At 38.5% G+C, this 18,178-nt stretch overlaps 1 long non-coding RNA gene across 1 annotated transcript; it reads left to right on the top strand.

The window, feature by feature from the left end:
* The first annotated feature begins 10,998 nt into the window (after nucleotides 1–10,998).
* On the top strand, nucleotides 10,999–13,094 carry LOC124276780. The gene is made up of 3 exons (XR_006898660.1): nucleotides 10,999–11,009; nucleotides 12,121–12,233; nucleotides 13,048–13,094. It is a non-coding gene; the product is annotated as an uncharacterized LOC124276780 (long non-coding RNA).
* The last annotated feature ends 5,084 nt before the right edge of the window (nucleotides 13,095–18,178 follow it).

Here is an 18,178-nt window from a genome sequence, read left to right as displayed (position 1 = left end):
AGCCATACCGAACACCCACAGCTGGCGGGACCAACATCTCCAGTAACATTTACATCTGCCAACGCTTAATTCGCAAGTGGTGAGGCAATAAGCTAATGAGGCTAAGGGTCCTGTACCATGTTTGTGAAATATCTGTGATGCCTTATATGAAGTCTATCATCTAAGCAAGTCTAGCTATGTATGGCGTTAAGTCACTGCTTTAAGAAAGGCCCCTTTAGAATTTTATCTGGTCAATATTAGTATTTCCATCATATCCGAAAATACATAGACTAACGCTTAGTGTCTGAATATATATAATTTTGATAGTAACAAACAAGCCCATTTAAATTGAGCCCCAGGGAGACACGACATTCAGTCCGGCTAGCCATGGCTGCAGTTAGCTATAGATATGTTTACTTTGTAACCCGACCCCCAAAGTGAGTTAGGATTCTTGCAGATGTTAACAGACCCTGGACCTGAGGAGATCTAGACTTGCTTCATTTAAGGCTTTAGCATTGCACAGAGGACTCGGCAGTAGGGGAAATAATGTGGTTCAGGGACTGTGAGACAGACTAAACAGTAAGGAAAATAATGTGGTTCAGGGACTGTGAGACAGACTATAAAATGCATGGCAACCTACACTTCATTGTGCCTATCACTTTAAAACACAAGGGTTATTTCCTTTGGGTTAACTGACAGGCTTTCGGTGTCAAATTATTTGGAACTCCAGCCAAAGGTGATGTTATGCTGTTTGGAAATATGGCCTTTTTGTAATGCCATAATGATAAGTGATTGTTGTACATATGATGTTTTTGAAGGATAATATCAGCGTACTAATACTTTGCACGTGTTTCCCCCCCCACTCTTTCCATACCCGTAAAAGTTAACTTTCCAATATATGCCTGTAAGAAAATACTGTAAAGTAATGGGATTGCTGAATTTGGCCACCTGAGGTAGTGACCACAGCACTCTGGTTATACTGCATTGGGAGAGGACAGAGCTTGGCAAGATACCAATAAATATGCTTGTCATTTAAACCTTTATCTGATAATTGTGGAATGTGATTTTATAATTGAAGATGCTTCCTGCACCTGTAGCCCCAATATAGATGTTGTTAGTCCAAATTACTTCGTCTCTTTTTTTTCAATTGAAATTAAGATCTTTGCCTTTTATCAAAATAACATATTTTCAGTCTTAATGTGCCTTTGTCGGGAATCAAACACCGGTTTCTAACCTGACAAGCGAACGCTTTAGCCACGAGCGTACCCCATCATTCCTTGATACTGTTGGTACATTTATTATACATTCAAGATTGAACCCAGTTTTGTCACCATGTATCCTTCAGTTTTTATGTTAGTGACATGATCTGCACACTGATAATTTAAAAAGTGGAATATAAATAATGATTGTTTGCGATCTTTATCCAATTTAGTTTTCCACTGATCTAGTAATTTTCAGTTTCTATTTCCACGAAATTCTGTACGAAGGTACTTTTAACAGTTTCACCCAATAACAGTAAAGCAATCATTAATACATTGTAATCATCTTTTATGAAAGTATAGATAATGAAATTTGTTCAGTTATGATCAGTCGGATAACTCATACAAGTGAGCACTAAAATTAGGGACCTACCGGTTCATGTCTGTGTGAACACATTCGTCCAGATCTGTGTTTTATTGTAATTAGCAGTGTCTCCTAGTATAGCATATAAGAAGTGTACCTAAGGTCAGTTATTTAAACTGTTATGTAATTTCCATTACAAAAAGTATAAATGATATTACCTATTGGTCAGAAAGACTTATCAGTACCCCAACACCGACCACCGCCGCCACCCCACCCTAGGCCTACCCCATGCCACACCCTCTCCCTCGCACACACACACACACTCCCTAACATACATATCGCTCTGGCCCATAGACCCGATATTTGAACCTTTTAAACAGACACCATGTGTATGTCAAGAAAGACACATACGTTATTAGTGGTGCTCAGTCATGGGTATCACTTCACCATGTGTTACTAATTATCTCAGTACATTATGGCGTGGTCGGACGCGCTAACGAACCCTATGTGACAGTTACATTACAGCACCATTGAAATACATGTTGAAGAAGTGCTAATCTTGTAACACTATACTTACTCATTTCCAACCATTTACGCATGTACAAAATATATGACAAACCTAACCCTGGTCATACGAGATTTCAAGGGTATTGAAATGCATGTCCTACAATCACAGCATTTACATATGTTACACATGTTAGGAAACATATGGAAACAATGGCCAGATTTACACACCTGTGAAATACATGTAAATGCAGAGTCGAATGTTCGTTTATTTTAACACCCTTTTAAACGTGTGTAAATCTGACGGCCAGATGAAACGTAGATTTCAAACGTTGTTCATATGGCCGCCGGATGAAACGAGTATTTCCTGACGTTAGTAAATTTGGGTAATACAGTCATTTTGTGTGGTGTACAAGGATCATCAATACAGGTCCAAACACGAAAATGTAAAGTGTCTGTCGACAAAAACAAGGGATTCGACACTATTCTTTTTGTATAACCTGTTCAACTCATCTCCGCAAGTAACTGAATCTTCACTTTACTGAGAACTGAATGTTTTATCCCATATATAACATGTGTTCTCTGTTTCAGTATATTTGTTGAAAAAAAACGAGTATCAAAATCCATCTTCTAGCAAACAGCTTTTTAGCAATTTGCTTTGCTTCACTTGAACGCCATCACGACTGTGACGAAGTTCGCTAAATTTGTGTCACATTAAAGCGAACATTCACACCACATCACATTTTTTAACAACAGTTAATCTTTAATATTTATATTCACCTTAACATCTTACCATCATGTATACCATTTCACACCACTGCGTTTTGTACCTCAACATTTCAATTTATCATATCCTACTCCTCACCCGTTTTAGTGCTCTTATCTATTTATTTGTTTACTATCTCAGTGCTTACTGAAATGCGATATGTTGATTTGTCTTATGTGTTTTACGATGTAACCAAAATTTCCTTCGGGATAATAAAGCATTATCTTATCTTATCTTACTATAATCGTTTTTTCGTTGTTTTTTTGTACTCTCTCTTGAATTCTCATTGACTGAATTCAAACATACAAACGTGTTTCCCCTCACAGGCAAACAAGCACAACACCCAAAACATCATGTTAAACCAGCATGTGCGCACTGCATGCATTAGCCAACTGCACGTCCCAAACATATAAAGGGTCACATATTTCAACACCATGTGAAGTTGTTCTCACTCTTCCCCGCAAAACAATATCCTAACAAATGCACCCTACCCTTTTGTTCAATATTTTTTTTCCACCGAAATATACCCCGAAGATAATTAAAATGAACTTAGCAATGAGTACTCAAACTCGTATCACATAGTATATCAACGTGATCAACCAAAAAAATTATTTCTTATCAATAAATTTTCATATTATTTACAAAGAAGCGGTTATTTGTTACAGGTTGCATTTATCACAATAAGGCGTTTGAAGTTAATGTTTTGCCTAATTTGCCTCCACGAGGGTAGTCTTAGAGTTCGCCATTATGTTATCATGTTATTGAATTATTTGGTAATCCTGAGTTCACAGGACGCCATTCACCATCAGGTCCCAAGGCACCAAGTATACACTTTCAGCAAAATTTCTCTGTGGCTATTATAAAGTGAAAAGTCAACTCGCATTTGCGAGATATGTTCGTATTTATATCAAAAGGATATATGGAAAAAGTACCCGTGAAGATCCGGGGTAGAATAGGTGTTCAGCAACCCATTCTTGTCGTAAAAGGCGACTATGCTTCTCGTAAAAGGCGACTAACGGGATCGGGTGGTCGGGCTCGCTGACTTGGTTGACACATGTCACCGGTTCCCAATTGCGCAGATCGATGCTCATGCTGTTGATCACTGGATTGTCTGGTCGAGACTCGATTATTTATTACAGACCGCCGCCATATAGCTGGAATATTGCTGAGTGCGGCGTAAAACTAAACTCACTCACTTACTCAATATATGGAAAAGTAGCCTTTTTCTGGACCGTTTGCTTGGCCAAGCTGGCTTTCGAGAACATTCAAGAAACGTTTTGTGGTCCAAGGGAGATAACTCTTTTGGTTTTTTAACCAGCTGATCACATTCGTCACTACTCGTCCTTTTCCGTACCTCTGTCGACGAATGTTATGTGCGAAAATACGACAAACCAATCAGAACGCGCGTAATGAGTGCGGTACTTTGATAAAAAATAATCCTCAGTACGTACTTAAATCGTTTATGGCATTATGTGTTTGTTAAAATCATGAAAAATATGTATCAGAATATTAAAAATACAAAGATTATAGCTTACAGAATTGTGTTGCCTGATGTGAAGTTATTAATAAAAGAAAGGGGTCATGGACGATGAGACATTCAAATACACGCGTTATTTACATAATGGTTGTCCTGGACCCAGTTGAGTCTTTTTCTGACGAACTTGCAGGCTTGTTTTGGTGATTGTACGTGCGCTTTCCGACATTTTTAGGAATCATAATTTTCATAAATTGCTAATTATAAATTGTTTCAAAACAATATATTTATTTTATTATTAACTAATAAACTTTAATCTTTACCACCGGACTTACATTTCACATCTTTGGGGATATTTTAGTCTGACGTTTCCGGGGTCACTTATATTTTTTCAGCTAATTCATTTGAAACTTCCACCAGGGATATGGCAACAAGGTTACACGAATGTTTGGTTGGAGATATATTTTAAAGTCATATTTGTATATCTGTTTTGGAATTAAAGGGAGCTGAAAAATATTATTCTATTAAACAAATCCCATGTGTCATTTTTAAACCCTATTTAACACACATATTTCTCCACTTCGTTGTATCCCCCCGAGGGACACGAGTCGGTATTCAGATTGTCTCGGAATAACACGAGTTAGTCACGAATGCGAACAACCATCTGAACTTAAATAAGCGCATGAAATTCCATATAAATCCTTCACAAAGTAACACCTGCGTCATTATCTTATATGCCGGCCTTTCTTCAACTGGACAATGGATAGAAAATGTGAAACGTCTGATATCCGAAATGGGATTCGACACCATCCTTCTTAGAGAGGCTGACCTAACTGATCATTTGTTAAAAGGATGTATCAGTTGCATGCTGCCGAAACCAGCGACGTGGTGTTGCTCCTTCATGTGTCATAACTTCTTTGAGTAGCATTTTTAGAAGTTGGAGAGTCAGAAAAGGATACACTTTATGGATGAACAACTTCTTTATTCAGGTGATTGAATGGTGCGCTATTCCTTTTATACCGATACATGTTGGCATGCTGCAAGTGCAGTAAACATTTAACTTTGACTGAAGACTCAACTTCCATGAATTGGTATAAGATACTACGTCCATTGCATTACTTGTTTTTGTTGTTTAAGCGACATATTATCAACAATTTTGCAACACTATTTGGAGGTTAAGCATGTCAAAATCTTAGTTTGATAAATTCTTTAAAAAATGAATTAAAGGTTTCGACTGGACCTTTGTTGCTGCTAGGTAAATATCATTTCACCGACTTCACTGTATTTACCACTGCTATTATATTATATACTTCTATTCTACTATGTACTACCATAGTTTAATGCAAATTTTGCTGATAAGTGTGAAGGGGTTTCTTGTGAAACGTTGCATTAAAGCGTGTATTATCCTTGTTGGAAAGTTGGATCTGAGTACAATAAAAACCAGGTTGAAACACCAGCGTTAGGCTTTATTGTTTGAACAGCAAAACGAAGATAGTCCTGCTAGTTGGTTGTTATCTTGTCGATTCATCCTGTAACCTTGCTGTTACTGTAGTTCGCAGGTCGCCATTCATCATCAGGCATTAAGGCAAGACGTACACTCTGTCAATAAAAGCAATTTATAAGCAACAAATGTTTCATCCGCAAAAACTTCAAGGCCAGTGCCGAACAGGACATTCTACAATAATCCTGTCTAAATTCTACTTCCCTGCTACCAAATCAAAGACCTTCAAATTCAAACGTGAAAAGCAGTGTTATGGATAGCATAATCTGAAATGTCACCAGAATTCTTTAAGACGGAAGAAAAACAATGTATCACCTTCTTCAGGGAATTGGTCGCCATGTGGTTCCTGACAGTCATTACCATGTAGACGGGTATGGGTAGAAGGGGCAGCACTGCAATGAGCCAGCCAATTGTAGAGGCGTAGCTAGGATACACGTACGTGCCGTAGGTTGGTGGCTGATAGTGGAGAAGTGTCAAGATGAAAGTGATCTGGATATAAAACAAAGTGTCGTGAGGGTAACATGTATAATTAGTGTGTATGTGGCGCCGATACATTTCAGGAGACGTGTTTATTGTCTAAAGAAAAATCTTAAGGTGTCACTGCAATGTTCTAAAACAAAATACCACTTTAAAAATTGTCCTCGTCGGTGTAGGATACGCTCACCTTTTGGTGAGTGATTGAGGAAGTGAGATTTCACGCCGCGTTTAGCAATATTCCTGCACTATCACGGCGGCGGACGCCTGAAATGGGCTCCACACATTGTGCCCATGTGGGGAATCGAACCCGGGTCTTCGGCGTGACGAGCGAACGCGTTAACCACTAGGCAACCCCCCTCACCCCACACATATTTTAAGCACATATACAAGGTATCATATGTCTATGTGAGACTTCAATGCGATCATTGTATCGTGCTACTGCATTGTACTTACTATCAATATTGTCGGCGTTACCAGAGTCCAGAGGATCTTGACAGGCATCGGCAGTGGCTTGCCAATCATCATCTCAACGTCTTTACTAATTCGTGTTATACCTGACAGAACATATGATCACACTGACAAACATTGTAAGGTAGCGTTCATAACTGAAATTTTATTAATATGTGTACTGTACCTACTTTCTGACAATGTTACGACCGGCTCTCTACCCCATGAATAAAAAGCAAGTGATCTTTTTGTACAAAGTAAATACATTTTGAAGTTAAAATATACAGTGACAAACTATATATTGTCATCCACGATAAAAAAGTTTATCTTTGAATACGTTTGAATACGTCTGTACCTTGAACATGTGTCTTGAAGACATACTTCTAGCAGCTGAAAAAAACTGAATAAAAACTATGGCCATAAAATCAATTTGCCCATAAAATCGGCAGTTGACTTTACCCCATTCAAACGCTTGTTGAAGACTCACCTGTTTTCCTCTCATTACAACTAACTATGTATATCCTTGTATGTTTAAAAATGCGTGTTACAAATGCACATTTAATATCATTATGTAAACTACAAAGAACGAGTTTCGGGATTCCATCGACCCTTGCGGATCTTTCACTTCCAACACAATATATAGGGACAAAATTCAACTTGTTCATTGACAAGAAATGAGCTGTTTGGTAAATGTTTATAAGGAACTGTTGTATGCAAATGAAGTGAATAGAAAATCTTGGAGGAAAGAAAGTTTTCTGATGGTGACCTGTAAGTCCATTCTGGACCAGACAATCCGGTGACTGATATTGTGAGCAACAGCGACCACCAACACACAAACAATTAATCATGAGCACATGATGGATTGAGTTAATTTTAAGAGTAAGCATACACCCTTGATATCAATAAATAAATGTACGCACCATATCTCCACGAAACGACAATACACTCCATTGTACTTATCACCATGGGCCCGAGAGACAATACATACCAGTCGACCAGCTGAAACATGTACGGCCCTCCCTGCAACAGGAAGTCAGCAAGTCCATATCGTCCTTCAGGCAATATATACTATTATGGTTAACAAATTTTACTCACTTTTACGTTTAGTACTGCCACTCTCGTCGCTGCCGCCTCTTCCTTGCTCTTATGTCTACCGGCACAGCAATAACTTCTACTGCTGCTCCTTTGACATTACTGCTATTACATCTGCAACTGGTACGACGGTTTCCACTCAAAATACCACTACCATTGCCACAGATGCCAATACAGTAACTCTCTCTACTACTACTACTTCTACTAGTACTGCTGCTGCTGCTGCTACTACTAACGCAGTGTCGCAACCTCTGACAAAACTACTACTGCTACGGTTGCTGCTGCTTCTGCTAGTACTACTACATCTACTACTACACTACAGTCACTGATGCATGTTGTAATGCATAACTCTTTGACTACTGACTCCCACTTTGATTTAATACCAGTATCACTCAGTGAGATCAGTGGTCCCGAACATGGCAGGTATCTGCAGTGGTAATAAAGACCTGTGGACAAACAAAAGAATGATTCCATATTCATAATATTATTCAAAATAATCTTAGATGCATTGAAACCTTCACCAAAGCTATGAATATCTTTCCATTTGAAAGCAGAAAATTATGTATCTGCCACAAGAAATATAATTTCTATTTATCCAAGCAAAGCAAAAGCTCTGGCTGACTGTCTTTTAAAATCAATTTAAACTTACCAGGATTTTTAAACATAGCATACTTGTTATTTTAATTTTGGCTAACAGTTCTTACAATCGCCAACAGCTGAAGGGATGGTGTAAATCCAACTAGGCTCCATGCAGGTAGCAAAGGTACTGTAAGTCCCCATGGTCCCTAGTATGCTGATCTACCTTCAGTTGTTGGCAATCTATAGCCTGGTTTTATATTGTATTGTCGTGTATAGTTAAATGTTTTAGATTTGGTTACTAGTTTTAAATTTCAACCTGTGATAATCTAGTTGTTTTACTGTCCTTCGTTGACAGGTTTTTATAATTTACCTTTAATATCTATTAATCTGTAACTTGATTTAGTCACGATATGGCTGAAATATTGCCAAAGTGACTTTAAATTTTAACACACTCACTCAGTCACTGTCTTTCAAAGGGAGAAAAAACTTTAAAAGTGACTAAAGCGTTTATAAAATATATCATGTTCCATAAGCTGCTTAAAGCTGTTTGAAATGTTCTCTTGCATTCTTTTGCACTATTCACTTTTGTGTAAAACATTTTGTATAAAAAGGAGGTGTGTCAGAAAAAACATGTACTTTGGGCTGGAGGTCTGTTATACTGTAATTTAAAACTTGAATCTTGAATTAATCAAAACTCGATTCCTAATATAATTTATCTTTACTGGGATTTATCTAACAAAGTCATTCACATGAGCAATTGAAAGAAATATCCCACATCAATGCATCCATATGACTACGGGGATTATGTACGATAGCCGAATGGTTAAAGCGAAAGACCCGGGTTCGATTCCCTAAATGGGTGCCCATCGTGATATTGCAGGAATGTAGATAAAGTGGTGAAAAGGCATATTCACTCACTTGTTCATTGAATTATGTCTTTACTAGGTGTGCTGTGTAAATATCCGTTATCTTTAATGCAGATAACACTTAATTTACAAGCTAATACTTAAATGAAAACTTTCTAAATCCAGATCATATAGACGCAATGAAGGTCACAGCATGTCTAATAACTTGATCTGTCCCTCCCTGCAGTCTGTGTACGTGACTGCGCTGCTGCCGTACGTCCTCCTCATCTCCATCTGCATCACGACGCTGCTGCAACCAGGTGCTCTAAATGGCGTGTATTACTTTTTCATACCTGACTTCAACAAACTCCTTGATATGCAGGTGTGTTTCAATTGACAAAATTCAAGTCTTTGCAATTCTATGTATTTCCTTACTACCCTCTTCTTCCAATCTTGATGAATACTGACCAAACACGCCTCACGTTCATTTATTTAGCAAATACAATAAAATATATTACATTTGACCAATTTCTAAAATGGCATTGCGTATTCATTGATGACAATAGTATTCAATTTCGAGTTTCTGAATTATGTAACATGCTTGTGAACATGATTCATTTCATAACTTCCGATGTTTTCCTTCTATAACATTCTGTGACTATGTTGAGAATATGCAGGGCTATTCTTGCTTCTTCTGATGCTTCCAGATAAATATCAACTCTCTGTGTAAATATATCATACATCAAACGTGGTATATCTTTGCAGTGTGTGTATTTCCTCGGCTTCCAGTTTTGATATATACACTAGCACGTCATTACCCTCTACTGAATCTAAACTCTCTACAAGTGATTACAACAGCAGGTCAAGTTTGAGAACCAGTGATATTCACAAGATTGAAGGTCAAACCTACATCGCCACACATTTTGCTAGAGGAGATTTTAATGGAGAGTAAAATAATGCCATCATCTGTTATATATCTACAACTGAAGTCATTGATTGTCATCAGCATAATTGGTCAGTTAAAAAGGACTGTGTGGTCAGATGTTAATGACAGCTCAGATACATATATAACGGGATAAAAACCAGTGCTTTTATGACGGAAGCCAATAAGATCAAAGCGAAATCGATCAATTCTGTGTCCAAACAGGCTTGACATTCATTATGTCCTAAAAAATAGTATTCAAGATAAATATCAACTTCCTGTTTAAATATAGTATGGAGCAGACCTCTCCCATCTACTGAATGTTTATAGAAACAATGGAACTGTTTGACGATGAATTACACTACCACTTCACACAGGTGTGGCTTGAAGCATGTTTGCAAGTGTTCTATTCACTGGGTGTTGGCCTCGGGATGATTGGCACTGCTGCGAGCTACAACAACTTCCATGAACCATGTCTCCGGTGAGTTACTAACACACCAGTGCGGTAACATGAAAAAGTATCAAACTGAAACCTCACATGATTAATGGATTACAACAGGGTTGGTTATTACTTTTGCGTGCATTACTAACAACCACTTAGGACATGGACGTTTGTTCTATCACTGCAATGTTAAGGAAACCTTCTCAAAGTATGCAGGTCACCTTTGCAAAATACTGGTGGCATTATAAGGAAAAGATGGGTATAAAACTGAAATTTGTGTGTTATATTTACAGAGATAGTATCATACTGACGATTGTCTCAGAAGGAACCAGTATCTTCTGTGGCCTGGTGACCTTTGCTGCTCTCGGAGTCATGTCACAGAAAACGGGAGTTCCCATTGAAACTGTTGTCTCAGGGGGTAGGTAATCTGTTTTTGTATGATAAAAACAAACTCCGGGTTTTAAGAAAGAATAAAGGAAAGTGTTGGGTAACTGATAGGTAGTACTCCAAAGCTACAAGGCTCGTATGATACTTTTTGATCCTGAAAAGTGTTTTAAAGGATTCCTCCTTGCTGAATACAATGTTTCATAACTAGTTATCAGAGTCCAGTGGCGTATTGTGTTTGGGACAGTTGAATCAGGGGATACACGTTAAAACATGCAGTAGTATTTCCTCAAATGTCACTGAACATAACCTTCCAGAACGGCGGTAAATTTTAGATTTACAAAATGTTTGATTGTGCACTTACCTTGTGTTTACATGTAGATTATTTAAATAACAATATACAAAAGCGACCAAACCTGTGCTCTATCCATAATAGATCCCTGTTCAAGGCAGTGTAGATTTTATCTAATTCCAAATATTTTCTGAGCATGTGCTTATGAATCACTATGAAATAGTGATGCATCAAACTGTAACATGTTCTCAATAAATCTACCATAAAACACTTCCTGACATCTTGAATGTTGTAACTTTGACCCAAGCACTTCTGACCAAGAGGCATGTGAGGCGGGATTGCACCTCGAAGGTTGTTAAATGTAAACAGTAAAGGTTGGAGGTGTTGGAATATTGACAAAAAGGAAAAATTGTCATCCCTCTGAATATTTAACCATATTTTTGACTCTGAACCTTTTTGAATGGATCTAAATGTAATGCAAATAAAGTGGTCTCACTGATACATATTATTGTAAGTTCAGGTGGGTAAATCAGTGGAAGCGAATTGGCTCTTTTATTGCTATTGACGGATAACAGATCATTTATATACCTGAAGTTTCAGTTAAACTTATTGGCAAAATTACCCACTTTCGATTAACAATAGACCCACGAAATGGTACGACTGTGACATACAGGCGATGATACAGTGTTAATGATAACATATTGGGTAAGGTACTCAAGGCCCGCATGTAAAATGGAACCAGTCTCATCTTGAGTATAAACTAAAAGTTGTTGCCAAAACGATAGATCCATATCTGGCCATATCATACATAGTTATATATGATCCATATCTTCATATTACGTCTCTATTGAAGATCCAGGATTGGGATTTGTGACCTATCCAGACGCTCTCGCACAACTTCCGGTCCCTCAGCTGTGGTCATTCATGTTCTTTCTGATGTTGTTCATGGTTGGTTTGGATTCACAGGTACAATATGTAGTGTTCAATTCAATGTTCTAATTCATCGTGATAGCTGAGAAAAAAAGTGGTCCAAATGTAACATGGCAGAATATTGCTGCCCTTTTCGATTTGGGATTAGGGATTCTAGATTAGAGCAGTCTACAGCCTATTCTGGCAGTAACGAAACTGAGTGAGTGTCAGTGCCTGGGGATTAAGGATTCCAGTTTAGATCAGGGCCATATTCTCGAAACGTTCGTAGCCCTACGAATTCTTAACTTGGATCGTAGCCAATGTGTTAAGAATAGGCTTAAGTAGTTCGTAGGGCTACGAACGTTTCGAGAATAGCTAGCCAGGTCTCCATCAGCCTTATCTGGTAGTAACCAATTGGGCGTGACATCTTCTCTGAAGCATTAACTAGATCAATGTTTTGTGGGGTTCAGATTCGATCATTTAAATGGCACATTCACAAGTGGAATAGTGTGCAGCCTAGGCAGTGCTGATGTTAAACAGCTCCAAACACACAACGGATATCACAGACTTTTGTACACATAACCTGAAGAAGTTCATAAACTTTTATTTTTCTCCAAAGCTCTATCTCAAGCTGAGCGTTGAGTGAAAACGCACAAACAATAATTACTGATTACATGTTCAGTATATTATCTAAAAGTAGCAATGCCATTGATGGAATATGTCTGAAGGTTATGTTAAACGACATTTCCAGCTCAATATCGCAATAATAACAATATTGGCATTCAGAGTAAAATACAACTGGACAACACTGATGTTTATGAACATATTACTGGTTTGCATTGAGCTACACCGTCCACTGTTGTCCTTCCAGTTCCTGAGTACTGAAGTCGTTATTACTGCCCTGATTGACCAGCATCCGCAGCAGCTGAGCAAGAAGAGGATGTTTCTAACAGGAGGATGCTGCCTGACAGTATTTCTGATTGGACTCATCTTCTGTACCCAGGTGACTATGCTTACCTGTTGAACAATTCAGTAGGTCCAAAAAGGTCATTGTTGTGGCAGTGGTACATGTATTTGAAGACGAAACGATTGTGCTAGCTGTAGACGGCTGTAATGTCAAGGGCAAAAGCAGCAGCTCTCCAGCAGCAGCAGCAGCAGCAGCAGTAGTAGTAGTAGTAATAGTAGTAGCAGGAGTAGTAGTAGTAGTAGTAGTAGTAGTAGTAGTAGTAGTAGTAGTTGTTGTTGTTGTTGTTGTTGTTGTTGTTGTTGTTGTTGTTGTTGTTGTGACAGTAGACGTTGGATAATGTTTGAAGGACGATATGGACTTCCTGTTGCAGGGAGGGCCGTACATGTTTCAGCTGGTCGATTGGTATGTGTTGTCTATCGGACCCATGGTGATAAGTACAATGGAGTGTCTTGACGTGTCGTGGATATATATAGTGCGTACATCAATTTATGTGTATCAAGTATATATGCTAACTGTTAAAATTGACCCAATGGATCAAGTGATCATGATTTAAGTTTTTGTATGTCAGCGGTCATCGCTGCTCATAATATAAATTACTGGATTGTCTAGCCCAGAATGGACTTACAGGTCACCATAAGCAAATGTCTTTCACCCGTGGTTTTCTATTCCTTTCAGTTGGATACAACAGTTCCTTGAAAACATTTACTAAACAACTCATTTCATAAAGAGAATACTTGTTTTAGAAGTAAAAGATCTGACAAAGTTGATGGAATCCTGAAACTCGTTCTCTGTAGCTTTTATTCGTTGAGCAAGTTGGAGTTTTTTTCCGTTGCTATAAGTATGTCTTCAAGACATATGTTCAAGACAGAGACGTATTCAAACTGATGATAACATGTCCTGGGTGCTGTTCCACTAACCGATCTTATCTAAGTTCAATCTTAGCAAGTTACGCCAATTTTACAATCATCTTAGCTAAAAGTTTTACCCGTTCCACTACCCGATCATCGGGACCGATCGTAGCCGGTCCCGATCTTACGATCTGATCCAAGTCTAGATCGAGACTCTTTCGTGCGTGAGATAGAGGAATGCGAGGCACGAGTTATCTCCCTTTGCATAGTCTAGCAAATGATGGAAGTAGTTTACGAACTGAGTGAGTGAGTGAGTTTAGATTTACGCCGCACTCAGCATTAGTCCAGCTATATGGCGGCGGTCTGTAAAAAATCTAGCTAAGATGCATAGCGTTCACTAGGTATCTTAGTTATAAATAATCGAGTCTGGACCAGACAATCCAGTGATCAACAGCATGAGCATCGATCTGCGCAGTTGGGAACCGATGACATGTGTCAACCAAGTCAGCGAGCCTGACCACCTGATCCCGTTAGTGGCCTCTTACGACAAGCATGGGTTATTGAAGTTCAATATTCTAACCCGGGCCTTCATGGGTATTTTTCCAACCAAGTGTAAACGTGGAGAAAAAACCTAGAGCAAAATATTAGGGTAGTGAGCACCTTGGTTTCAGGTGCAAGTGCGTGTGAACGCTGGGTATCAGGCATAATATAATAATAATAATAAATGCATATTTATAGTGCGCCTATTCCACATCCTGGGGCATGCTCAAAGCGCTATGTACTATAATTTACACGAGAGTATTTACAGCCGAGATTATAAGTAATATACTGAGAACAGGTTTTAAGTCTGGACTTGAAAAATGTCAATTGTGTCAGAGCTTTTACTATGTGCCTGAACCTTGTCAATCAGAATAAACAAGGCGTGACGAGGCATCCTCTATAACGTATCTAGAATCTGTCAGTGGTCTTGAATAACACGCGGCCTGCCTTTAGAATCCCCCACCAAATAAGTGCACTTGAAATCACACATATTTGTATCTTTTTGTTTCACAACATTGTTCACTTCATGACCCATCCCTATTCTTAACCATGACGTTGCAATATTGTTGTACAATTGTGTTACACCGACTCGCTCGGTTGTGATCCCATGACGACAGTGGTCAGACTGGCCTGACATTTGTAAGGCTTCAGTGCAGTGTTTGTTTACATCACAGAAATATACAAATTCATTTCAAGGGGGTTTTTAGGGGACGCTCACGTTGAAATGCTCGCTCTTGTTTTTCACATAGAATAGGAAAGCCACCATTTTGGTTTCTCTACGATTGATTTTAGCTATCCTAAGTTGGTCATGAGCAACTTAGACTTAGAATCTTAACTTTACGATTGACTTAGGTAATATTGGTTAGTGGAACGGTATGCCGATCGTAACGTCATGCCAAGATTTTAGGGGTTTACGATTGGCGTTGGGCTAAGATCGGTTAGTGGAACGGCACTCTTACTCTGATCGTAGAACACGGACCCGTGAAGATCCGGGATAGAATAGGTCTTCAGCAACCCATGTGCTTGCCATAAAAGGCGACTATGCTTGTCGTAAGTGGGCGACTAACGGGATGGGGTGGTCAGTTTCTCTGACATGGTTGACACATGTCATCGGTTCCCAATTGCGCAGATAGATGCTCATGCTGTTGATGACTGGATTATCTGGTCCAGACTCGATTATTTACAGACCGCCGCCATATAGCTGGAATATTGCTCAGTGCGGCGTAAAACTAAACTCACTCACTCACTCGTAGATCACGATATATATACTACTCACACTTTCCTAAGGATCACAAGAAATCGCAACTTTATCTAAACGTAGATTTAGAATTTGAAATTGTATCCATTTAAAACTGGATAAATAATGATATGGTAACATTTCTTAAGAAAAACAGCCACTTTAAGCTAACCCTATGCATTTGATACATGGGTAACCATAAAATGGTTTTCATGGCACCAACCAACCATTTTGCAAATCATGGCATGACAAGTACACATGACAAGTACATGACAAGTACACATGACAAGTACACAACACCTTTCAATAGCAGGTAGTGGATCCACAAGATGCAGTGACATACTGAAAACTTGGATCCATTACAATAAGCTTAGATATATAAACCACATTTGACCCCACACCATAGTTTTCCTGTTGAATCAATATTTGATCCTTAGCGAAGTGTGAATAGTATAGTTCGTCACTGTATCTTTAAACTTCAAAATTTATTTACAAGAAAAAGGACATTGTAAACATATTACTTGGATTGTATCCATGGGGTCGAGAGCAAACCGGTAGTAGCATAGTCATAATGTTAATAGAGTATAATATGAATACAATTGCACAAAATAATATGTTATGAACACACATGAACTTACAATGTTTGTCTTCAATGTGAACATATGTGTAAACATATGTTCTGTCAGGTATAAGACGAATCAGTAAAGACGTTGAGATGATGATTGGCAAGCCACTGCCGATGTCTGTAAAGATCCTCTGGGCTCTGGTAACGCCGACAATCTTGATAGTAAGTACAAAACAGTTGCACGGTACAATGATGGCTTTCACGTCTCAAATAGACACGTGGTACATACTTGCTTACAAAGTATGTGAAAGAAGCTCATCATTATTATGATAGCATATGACTCGTCTGAGCAGCTTTCCATCCACCGCCACCTCGTTGTATGAATATTGTATATACAGTCTGTTATCAAGTGCTCTTGCACCTGTTCCATGGTCCCCAGTATGCTGATCTACCTTCAGTTGTTGGCAATCTATAGCCTGGTTTTATATTGTACTGTCGTGTGTAGTTAAATGTTTTAGATTTGGTTACTAGTTATAAATTTCAACCTGTGATAATCTAGTTGTTTTACTGTCCTTCGTTGACAGGTTTTTATAATAATTAATATATATTAATCCATAACTTGATTTAGTCACGGTATGGCTGAAATATTGCCAAAGTGACTTTAAATTTTAACTCACTCACTCACTCTTGGACCTGTTGCCATTACAGGCTTCTTCATGATGTTGTTAAAATACAAAACATTTCCATACTCAATCACCATAAATCACGATTTAGAGTCTATCCGTTGTGTGCGTTTATCAGATTATATACTAATTATATGAAAATAAAATCATATGGGGACTTGACTGAAAGGTGAGCTTATTCTGCCCCAACGGGAACAAGTTTAAAGTTAATTTGATGTTAGAACATCGCATTAACAACACGACTTTAAGATTAAACTTTATCTCAATAAACACGTCTCTGGAAATATACCGGCGCCAAATACACACTAATTATACTTGTTACCCTTTTCAAAGTCTGCTTGTGATATCCTTGTTTCATATCCAGATCACTTTCATCTTGACACTTCTCCGCTACCAACCACCAACCTACGGCAAGTACAAGTTTCCTAGCTATGCTTCTACAATCGACTGGATTATTGCAGTGCTGCCCCTTCTACCGATACCAGTCTACATGGTCATGACTGTCAGGAAGCACATGGCGACCAATTCCCTGAAGAAGGTAGCACACACTTGTTCTTAAACTGTATCGAATATTAAATATACATATTAACATCAACCCTGCATCGCAATGTTAAAATGAAATGTAGACTACGCTATGGGCTCAACTGAACTGTCCTACTCCTAGTTAGTGGATGTCCTGCGCTGGTCCCCGTGGTTGGTTTTTTTTGGTGTAAAAATATCGTTAGGTTCAAGTTTTAAGAAACATTCTCTGATCATTTTGTCTTTCAGATATTTATCAACTTCTTTGAGCGGCTTTTTAGAAGCTGGGAAGTACAACATAGACAACATTTATGGATAGCAACTTGTTTATTTCGTGAGTGCGACGTTTCGATATAGATTCTTGTACCGCTGCCACGGAGGACTATATTGTATTTAAGTTGGCTTTTATTAATATGTAGTCTCGATATGCTGAAATACTGCCGATGTGGAATTTTAACCCACTCTCTCACTCATTCACCAACTCACTCCTGTTTTGGTCCAAACAGTATTTAAAACGACACGATGGCCTATTTCGCCGTGCTTGTTGATTGGCAAAATGTCAGCAGTAAGACCAAGAATATGAAGTGTGCTGAATGGAAATTGTTTACTATAACTTTGTGGCCCATGCAGGAAGCGAATGTAC

The sequence above is a fragment of the Haliotis rubra genome, unplaced genomic scaffold (genome assembly GCF_003918875.1).
Source record: "Haliotis rubra isolate DU_JTF1 unplaced genomic scaffold, ASM391887v1 Scf213, whole genome shotgun sequence".
Lineage (NCBI taxonomy): Eukaryota > Metazoa > Mollusca > Gastropoda > Lepetellida > Haliotidae > Haliotis > Haliotis rubra.
This window is presented reverse-complemented; position numbering and strand designations above follow the sequence as displayed.